General features: G+C 34.8%; 1 protein-coding gene across 1 annotated transcript in view; it reads left to right on the top strand.

Annotated features, from left to right (window-relative positions):
* Positions 1-1,917: 1,917 nt before the first annotated feature.
* The window catches only part of LOC106457871 (XK-related protein 4-like), a 73,164-nt gene continuing 67,070 nt past the window's right edge, over positions 1,918-8,011 (top strand). Inside the window, exon 1 of the mRNA XM_013917321.2 lies at positions 1,918-1,989. The gene's annotated coding sequence lies outside the window, so the exon portion shown is untranslated. The remainder of the gene's footprint in view (positions 1,990-8,011) is intronic.

Consider the following 8,011-nt stretch of genomic DNA (forward strand, 5'->3'; position numbering starts at 1 on the left):
TCAGACTTGTGACGTCAATTATCACTTCTATATACATTTTTATAGCTTAATTAACTCTTATAGTAATAAACAGTTGCTATCCTGCCTGCCCCCCCCCCCCTGTGGTGGGACACAAATAGATAGCCTATTGTGTGTCTTTGTGATTTAACTATAAACAAACAAAAGCTTTCCTGCCACAATTATTTGAGAATGTCTTAGAAAGGGTCCTAGTGATTAGTATCGTAACACGATATAGCATCTCCCTAGGCCTAACTAACTGATGCTATTCTGCAAGGTATAGTTTCAACTAGTTTTCTACAGTTTTCTTGTGTAACTTTGTAAAAAAAATGTTTTAAAAGTTCTGTTAATTAATGAAGGCTTTGGTCTAATCTTTCGAATTAACGTCTTCCAAAATGCTCTATATAGCTAAGATCAGCACTCGGAGAAGTCATTCTAAGAGGTTGTTACTTTGAAATAAGCCATGGATCTTACATGATTTATAGCAATGATTGTTACCCTATTGGAGTAGATGTTTTTTAATAGAAAACTTTGTTGTAATATCTGGAACGTCATCATTTATTATCTCTTGATATTTCTAAGTATTTAGACACTTCACCGTTAGGCTCTAATTCTGCCCACACCACTTTCCTTCACGGCTGCTACAACAACAGATGTGGTTTAACAGCTCATTTAGCTGCTTCTAGCCAGACCATGTTCAACGGTCACTTCAAGACTAAATAAAGGAACTCAGATCATTCCAAAATAATTGTCCCCCAGTGGTACAGCGGTATGTCTGCGGACTTACAACGCTAGAAACCGGGTTTCGATACCCGTGGTGGGCAGAGCACAGATAGCCCATTGGGTAGCTTTGTGCATAAATTCAAAAAAGAAACAAACCAAAATAATTGGGATGGCATGGCTAGGTAGTTAGGGCGTTCGACTTGCAATTTGCGGGTTCGAATCCTTGTCCCACCAAAAATTCTCGCCCCTTCAGCTGTGGGGGCGTTATAATGTGACGGTCAATCGCCTTTATTCGTTGATAAAGGAGTAGCCCAATAGTTGACGGTGGGTGGTGATGACTAGTTGTCTCCCCACTAGTCCTACACTGCTAAATTAGGGACGGCTAGCGCAGATAGCCGTCGTGTAGCTTTGCGCGAAATTCAAAACAACCCAACCCAACCCAAAACAGTTACACCCAATTGCCGAGATACCAGTATCAGTGAGCTTTACTCTAACCAAAATGTACAGAGCATGTTTCAGGATGATGTACAGTTTGCACAACTTCTCTCTTCTAAAGTATCCACATTTATTTAGATCAGGCTGCACAAAACCCATGATTAAGTTTTGTTTAAATGTGGCCCACTACATGCAGCAAAGCACAATTGTTGTACTCTAACAGTCATTTGAAATACTTGATCCCAAATTCCAATGCTAGCAACTACATGTTTATTACTAGATTGTCTCTCTGTTACGTCCAAAATGGTGGTGTTTACTTTTCGGCTTGCCGGTAATATATGCGTGATGTCACGCGCATAGGGTCTATATGTGATGTGGTTAACTATCACGACAAAAGCTTAACTAATTTTAATTACAGTACATGTGGTGTTTTTGTTATAAATGTATATGTATATATCTTGCCAGAATTATCCAGACTCACCTTGATGTAAGTAAGTAGGTAGGTTAGTAATATCGCAATATGTTCCAGATGCAGGAATATGGTGATCGAAGTGAATGTAATAGAAGAAAGAGGATTTGTGAATTAGTGCGCTTTGCTTCTTTCAGTGTGATCACATTTAAACAAAATGTGAAGTAGTGCATTCAGGTGTGCGGCAGTTAGTTGTACAAACAACCAGACAAAGAATCCGGAGTTATCTTTTTATTGGTTTTCAAAAGATCCAGTACGTAGAGTTAAATGGACTGCGGGAGTAGATCGTGCATACCCAAACAACATTGACAAGGCTTGGAAACCATCGTCGTACCATAGACTATGCAGTTCCCATTGTATACCTGGTTAGTACTACTTCTATATATACAATGTACCTTGTCACAATTATATTGCACAGATCTTGATAAAATTTGTAGTTTATAAATATTTGGTGCTTCCCTTAATCTACAGGTCCATACAAACATTGTTAGGTGGAAGGGCCCAGTGGGCGATAATAAAGTTTTATAAAAAATGTGGCGTGTCAAGAAAGGTGGTCTTAAAATTCAGGTTTTTTTGTGTGTAAAGTATAATGTATAATCGTGCATCCAACCAGCTACAAAATACTTGTAAGCATCAAGGCTTTTATAGGGCTTGAACTGCTTTCCGGTGTAAAAAGATGTTGTCAGGTCTAAATAATTTATTATACCTATACTTTAACGTTGGTTTGTAATTGTAGGCCTAAATCGGGTTCTCCGTTTGCAATCAAACGCGATTGTCATTGCTGACGGGATGGAATAAGAATCTGTCGTGTCAGGACCTACTTTTCTGCACTTTTCTTCATATCTTGACTTGCATGTGTTGTCTAATTTGCTAGTAAATTCGTGAAAAATGAACGGAGAACTGGGTGATTGTGTAGCGGAAGCCATGTTTTCATGAATAATGTTTACGTCCAATATGGCTGCAAATTGTTGGAATGTTTACTTTGGTCACGTGACTGCATAAGGTCTATAAGAATTATGACACCCGAGTAACTGATAATCTTTCTTGGTCGAGTGTCTCATTTATAACGATTCATGAACTGAACTTTATTGCTAAAAGTAACGAAAATCGTTTTGTAAAGGAATTATTTATTTTAGTTCTGTATACTAGAACTTTTCGCTTTTTAGAAAGAAAAAAAATGTATAATTAAAGTGTTGAAAAAGTAAGTGAATAAAACTGTTTATAATAAGCGACTTTCAAACATCCAAATGATACTGGAACCTATAAAACTTTGACTCTTGGAGCGATGAGACTAATCATCAAAAAAATAAAAAGCTTTAATAATAAGAGACCTAAATATTGTTTTGTTTTTTAGATAATGAGTCCGTGCAACTTTTATAAAGTTAAGTACCCCAAAAACGAATATAAGTTTTCAACATTGGTAACACAAAACTTCAATATGAAGGAACAAACGTTTTAAAAGTTAATCGTCTTTATTCTCTGTAAAAAAAATATGATTTTGAATTAAAAGGGAATTTACACGAATTTGTGAGAAAACTCAAAATTGACTTTATACTTTTTTACTTTATCAGAATTCTTTTGAAAATAAATCCTTTGTTACTCTTAAAACTCAGTTTCGTCTTACTAATGGAATAAATTATGAACTAGGTTTTATTTATGAAAGAACTGAAACATTTTCTCTCAAAGAAAGCGTTAATCGATAATCTTTCAAAACAGGAGCCTTACACCGTATGAAAAATACGAAGTATGAATAGTATGTTTATTTAAAAAGAGATTGGAAATTATCTTTGTGTTAATGAAAGAAACGTTGTTCAGTAACATGACATTAATACATACCTCAAAGACGCTTGAATCCTGTAAATCTGACATAAGAAGATTTTGTTTTGTTTTACATCGGAAAACTAAATAACAATTAATTGACCGTGTGAATTAATTTTCTGGAGTTTTTCATTAAGAAGAAAGTTTTTAATTAGTGGAGGTAAAAACGGGATATTTTTGTTTGCTACCTACGTTTGATAAATGTGTTAAGTTATAAAAACTTCGACAGGAAAGATTTTAGGATACAGATTAACGGTTATTCAGGCCATGTAGACCACGTACTGTTGGTTTTGAAAAATTGCGAAAACCCTAGAGCCTTTACAATTCCTCCGTTGGACACACACACACATAACACCTTTTATGTTTGTCTGTACAGAAACCTTTTGAAGTGAACTTCCGTTTCTCATTCTGTCTGTCTTGAACACTTTTTTTAATATAAAAACGGCCTAATTTCGATAAGTACATGAAAGCTTATTGCTTGGAAACACCAAGTACTTGCAACGAATCCGGTCGATGAATTTAATTATGTATTAGTCTCCAGTTTTTGTAAATTCTCAGTGAACCTATTGAAACTTGGAATTCATTAATTTTTTTTTGGTGGCTTAATTAAAATATTAACTCACACATAGATTAAAAGCGTTGTGACGTGTGTTTCTCAAACTAGAGGTAAAGTTTGTTGATTTTACACATTTTCTTTTTCCATATCTTGTTTTCCACTCTAGTACGTTAATCAAAATAAAAAATAAACTTCTTTATCACGTAAACAAACGCGAAAACGAAAACAAAAAACGCACAGCAGTGGTTACTTACTTCATATTCTGATTAACAGCACTCATCATGGATGAAATAGCTTCCTTAATACGAATATTCTTGTTGTACTTAACAATATAATTGGCCCCCAGTAGCACAGTTGTATGACTGCGGACTTACAATGCCAGAATCCGGGTTTCGATACCCGTGGTGGGCAGAGCACAGATAGCCCATTGTGTAGCTTTGTGCTTAATTACAAATAAACAATAAACAATATAAGTGAAAGTAATCGTATGAATCAAGATACAGACGACAGTAGTTTTCAATGTACCAACTAACAGTGCTTTAAAATCACCTCTAGAAGCTGTATTCCAGCCAGTGAAGACATTGAAATTAAATTTATATCGAACGTTTGTTGATATCTATTAATGCTAAAATCTAAGAAATAATTCTCTATTTTGATATATACACACACATATATATATATATATATCAAAGACAGCTCTTAAATCAATATCACGTTCTAATCCACGGACCAACGAATGCCACATACTCGAGATAAAGGTACCCGAGGAGGAATCAACCAATGAAATTCTGTTCTATAAGTGCCACGTACCCAAAGAAGTAGTATAATACCAGTCTTAATACCTGCACTTACTTCACAATACACGTTATTTATAAAACCAGAGAGGCAAAATAGACATAAAAAATACTTATATTGAAGGTCAATTATATTGCATTTGATAGTGAGACTTAGCATTACTTTTATAAAATAATGCAATTTTCATTTTGGTATAGATAAGCTTTTAGAACAAAACGAATCATTTATGCAACTTCATTCCTTACAAGCCTAACTTGCTGTCGTTCCATTACAAAGTACAATAACTCTGAGAGCTGAGTGATCATGATTTTCTTATCATATAACACTTGGGCAGTAATTGGATTGATCTGTTTTCTTGTTGTTGTTTTTTTTTTGTTATTTTCTTCAGAAGCATGTACAGAATTTCTCTTCATACCATTTGTAAAGTGGAATTGTACTTTTTAATAATATTTGAAAATAACGCAGCTGTAAAATGGGGACTACGACAATGCAATAACATAAATCATTCTGAATTACTCAACGAAACATATCGATGTGAATTAAGTGCCCAAAATATAGAATACGCGAGTTTCGTCTTGTAGTGAAATCGAACAATTGGAGTAACTTAATCGTTTCAATTTATAGGAAATTCTTATAACCTTTACTATTAAAAAAATCTTTCCAGTCTAACATCCACGAGGCTCGAACCTTTCAGTTTATTCTAGAAATTTTGCGCAAAGTGACACAGAGAACTATTTGCGCATAGTTGTCCCTAATTTTGAATTGGGGGACTATAAGTGGGGGGAGGGATATAATTAGTCAATAGCAGCCATCATTAACCCTTTGGTTATTCTTGTTTGACCGAATAGTGCACTGTCGTCAACAAAGAGTGGAGCGTGTTTTTACGACAACAAGATACGAATCGTGAACCTTCGGATTTAAAGTACGAGCATACGCAAACCTAACAGAGTTGATTAAGGGGAAAAAAAGGAAGGGATAGAACTTGTTTTATACATTACAATAAACCATTGCCTGATGAATAATTGTAAATTAAATTACTTTTTACTCCTGGATCTGTGGGCAGCGAGTTCCTACTGTCAATAGATATTGGTATCTGGTAAAAGGAATAACATTGATTTATTGATCGCTGGTGTACTTACAATGTATCTAACGTTCCTTTTGGGATTAATCTAAAGTACGAAAACCTGTTCGAAAGTAGCTCAATTATTCTGCACCTTCGTTTTGTGCTCTCAGTAACTGCAGTCGAAACAGTGAAATAATTCAGTCTCAAAAATACGTAAGAAAAGTATTGCGACTTTAAAGTTATCTTCACGAACTTGTTTACCATCGTCTACTTCCCATATACTCTCCTTTTTTTACTTCCTGTTTACGCTCTCGACAAATTTCCTTCCACTACTAGTTTAGTTCCTTTCCCTATCTTTATATTTCCTGTTTGCTCTCTACTCCTTTCTTTCTTTTCCACTTCTTTCCTTCCATTTCATGTTTACATTCCTTCCTACTTTTCTAGTTTCTGATTACTCTCTACTTCTTTCCTATCATTTCATGTTTTCTCTCTCTTTACTTTTTCTCCCACTTCCTGTTTAGTTTCTTTTCACTTCTTTCTCCTTTCTGTTTACTCCCTATTTTTTTCTTCCCATTTAGTTTTGACTCAATATTTTAATCTTTCTATTTTTTCTTTCACTCTACTTTTTCCGTCCACTTCCTGTTTACTCTTTATTTTTGTCCCTGTACTTCCTTTTTTAACTGTCTTTCCTTCCTTTCATGTGATGTATACCACCACTTCAGCAGGAACTAAATTTAGAAGTATTTTTCAACCAAAAAAAGGCACCATTTTGGACAAATCCTCGGAGATAACCATAAAAAAATAATAATAAGAGAACGTTTTAAATACCAGGTAAGTGGAAGAAGCCAAGGTCCAAACCTATTGTATCCACTCCCTGTTTATACTGTGCACTTTCTTTATACTTTCTCTATATTTTCTCAGTGAATCTTTATTTTTCTTCAACATCTTGTTTTTTATTTCTCCACTCAAGTTGTTTTTGTTTATTGAGTCTTCCTATTTCTCAACAGTTTCTGTGTACGGAGGGTTAGAATATTATATTAAAACGATTTTGGAGTCTCAGCACGTTGTTTATGTCTATGTCGCCTCGTTCGGTCGTGCTCTATCTGACGACTGTGCATCTTAATGACAGCTCTACAACATAGTTTCATTGGAAAAACAAAAAACAAACAATCTCCGTGTTAGGGCTGTCATGTCCAAAGAAACCCAAACCCTGATGGCTTTCCATAGTTCGTCTAGGATACGAGGATGACGGTTTTAAGCGCCCGTTTTAATAGTTCATTTGTATAGAAATTCATAGGTCCTGCTCAGCCGACTTAACCGCTATGTCTTCGTATGGAATAGCATGAATACTTATCTGATTCCCCAACTGTTTGAGGTTTGCGACGGTTATATTGGGGTATGACTGACAGCATTAGTTTGGTGAACCTACCCCGTTGGTCTTGTCTTGACTTCTTGATTATGTTGCGTACTGTTGCCTATTGCATGTAGATGGTTTTAGCCTTTTATTTTTGTATCCGTGAATTATCACATGTTACAAAATGCCACACTTTGCTTAACATGCCTGGTTTACGACTTGTTGCAGGCCTCTTTGTGGATGTCTCTGGAGACCCAAATTGATTCATATTTCTTGTTTTTTTTTATCTTATTTAAGTATAGTAGATATTTCCGTCTTGGAAATTCTAATTCCCTTGTGTGAACACATTTTTATGAGCTATGAATATTTTGCGTTAGAACGGGCTGTTACATAGCCCTTTTCAAAAGTGATAGATTTTCGGTAGTATCACACTAACTAAATAACGCCAAAATGTAGTTCTTATACATGGCGTTATACCATTACCTTATATCAGCTGCGGTTGGCAGGTTAATTTCTGATTTGGATATTCAAAATCATTATAATATAACTTACTCAACTTTACAGTCTTAACGATCATATTGTTCAAATGTGTTTGATTGCTCTCAGGGCGGATGTGGTGTAATATTTTTATAAGAAATGGCAGAATCTGATAGCTTCACACATATCAATATATAGTAGTTTTTCCTTACTTCAGAAACATAGTATTATGTATTAAAATTTCAAATGGTCTGAAATTGAGTTAATTGATAAATTTAAAGTTAATATTTAAATTGTACTTTGGATTTAGTTAAGTAAAAGCCG

The sequence above is a fragment of the Limulus polyphemus genome, unplaced genomic scaffold (genome assembly GCF_000517525.1).
Source record: "Limulus polyphemus unplaced genomic scaffold, Limulus_polyphemus-2.1.2 Scaffold384, whole genome shotgun sequence".
Classification (NCBI taxonomy): domain Eukaryota; kingdom Metazoa; phylum Arthropoda; class Merostomata; order Xiphosura; family Limulidae; genus Limulus; species Limulus polyphemus.